The sequence below is a fragment of the Petromyzon marinus genome, unplaced genomic scaffold, assembly GCF_048934315.1.
Source record: "Petromyzon marinus isolate PM22_M1 ecotype Great Lakes invasive population unplaced genomic scaffold, UKy_Petmar_22M1.pri1.0 PM_G_Scaffold_28, whole genome shotgun sequence".
NCBI lineage: Eukaryota > Metazoa > Chordata > Hyperoartia > Petromyzontiformes > Petromyzontidae > Petromyzon > Petromyzon marinus.
The window spans coordinates 1,055,001-1,057,500 of record NW_027422850.1 but is presented as its reverse complement, the minus strand read 5'-3'; positions in this window follow the sequence as shown (position 1 = coordinate 1,057,500).

The following is a 2,500-nucleotide window of genomic DNA, read 5'->3' as shown; positions in this document are numbered from 1 at the left end:
ACGCTAGAAATTGGCGGGGATGTCTCTCTTGTGGCTCACGGGGCTGTTAGGGTGGCACAGAAATCCCTCGGAATGGGAAAACGGGTCATTTTCGTGTCGCCACATTGCATGCGAACCGCATGCAACTTCCAGAGGCATTTGCAGCAGAAATGCATGTGCAGTCAAAAAAAAATTGATATTTTTCACGGATAGACCCCGTGAAACGCTAGAAATTGGCGGGGATGTGTCTCTTGTGGCTCACGGGGCTGTTCGGGTCGCACAGAAATCCCTGGGAATGGGAAAACGGGTCATTTTCGTGTTGCCACATTGCGTACGAACCGCATGAAACTTCCAGAGGCATTTGCAGCAGGAATGCATGTGCACTCAAAAACTTCTATATGTTTCACGGATAGACCCCGTGAAACGCTAGAAATTGGCGGGGATGTGTCTCTTGTGGCTCACGGGGCTGTTAGGGTGGCACAGAACTCCCTCGGAATGGGAAAAGGGGTCATTTTCGTGTTGCCACATTGCATAGGAACGCCATGAAACTTCCAGAGGCATTTGCAGCAGAAAGGCACGTGCACTCAAAAATTTTAATATTTTTCACGCATAGACCCCGTCAAACGCTAGAAGTTGGCGGGGATGTCTCTCTTGTGGCTCACGGGGCTGTTAGGGTCGCACAGAAATGCCTCGGAATGGGAAAACGGGTCATTTTTGTGTGGCCACATTGCATAGGAACGGCATGAAACTTCCAGAGGCATTTGCAGCAGGAATGCATGTGCACTCAAAAACGTCTATATTTTTCACGGATAGACCCCGTGAAACGCTATAAATTGGCGGGGATGTCTCTCTTGTGGCTCACGGGCGCTGTTAGTTAGGGTCGCACAGAAATCCCTCGGAATGGGAAAAGGGGTCATTTTCGTGTTGCCACATTGCGTACGAACGGCATGAAACTTCCAGAGGCATCTGCAGCAGAAATGCATGTGCACTCAAAAACGTCTATATTTTTCACGGATAGACCCCGTGAAACGCTAGAAATTGGCGGGGATGTGTCTCTTGTGGCTCACGGGGCTGTTAGGGTCGCACAGAAATCCCTCGGAATGGGAAAACGGGTCATTTTCGTGTTGCCACAATTGGCATACGAACGGCATGAAACTTCCAGAGGCATTTGCAGCAGAAATGCATGTGCACTCAAAAACGTGAATATTTTTTCACGGATAGACCCCGTCAAACGCTCGAATTTGGCGGGGATGTTTCTCTTGTGGGTCACGGGGCTGTTCGGCTCGCACAGAACTCCCTTGGTCCACCTGATTCGTGCATACAGGCAGCAACTAAAACTCTGTAAACCTGCTGTGAGGACATCTAAACAGTGGACCAGTGAGGCTGTGGAAGATTTGCGGGCGTGCTTAGACTGTACTGACTGGGATATGTTCACGACTGCTACCAATAGTCTGGATGAACTCACAGAGGCTGTGTACATCAGCTTCTGTGAGGACTGCTGTATCCCAACACGTACCAGGGTGAACTTTAACAACAACAAGCCCTGGTTCTCAGCAAAGCTCAAAAGGTTGAGGTTGGAGAAGGAGGAAGCGTTTAGGAGTGGGGATAGAGACAGATTCAAGGAGTCGAAGAACAGGTTTAGCAAAGCGGTGAGAGAGGCTAAACGACTGTACTCAGAGACACTAAAACACCAGTTCTCTACTAACGACGCTGCTTCTGTCTGCCAAAGGGCTCAGGCACATCACCAACTACAAACCCAGAGCGCCCCACACCACTAACGACTCCCGCCTAGCCAACGACCTGAACGAGTTCTACCGTAGATTTGAAAGACAATTGGACTGTCCTGAACCACCCCTTCCCACCCAAGAGGCCCCATCCCCCACCCATACTACAGAAACGACTCTCTCCTTTCAGGAGGGAGAAGTTAATGGGCTTTTCAAGAGGCAGAATCCACGCAAAGCAGCCGGGCCGGACTCTGTCTCTCCAGCCACCCTCAGGCACTGCGCTGGCCAGCTGTCTCCGGTGTTCACCAACATCTTTAACACCTCCCTGGAGACATGCCATGTACCAGCCTGTCTCAAGTCCTCCACCATCATCGCTGTGCCCAAAAAGCTAAGGCCAACAGGACTAAATGATTACAGACCGGTCGCCCTTACATCTGTGGTAATGAAGTCTTTTGAGCGCCTGCTCCTGGCACACCTCAAAGCCATCACAGACCCTCTCCTGGACCCCCTTCAGTTTGCCTACAGAGCCAACAGGTCTGTGGACGACGCAGTTAACATGGCCCTCCACTTCACCCTACAGCATGTGGACGCCCCAGCATCCTACGCCAGGATCCTGTTTGTGGACTTCAGCTCTGCCTTCAACACCATCATCCCTGCCCTGCTTCAGGACAAGCTCTTCCAGCTGAACGTGCCCTACTCCACCTGCAGGTGGATCACAGACTTCCTCTCTGACAGGAAGCAGTGCGTTAAGCCGGGAACAGAAGTCTCTGACTCCAGGTCCATCAGCACGGGAACTC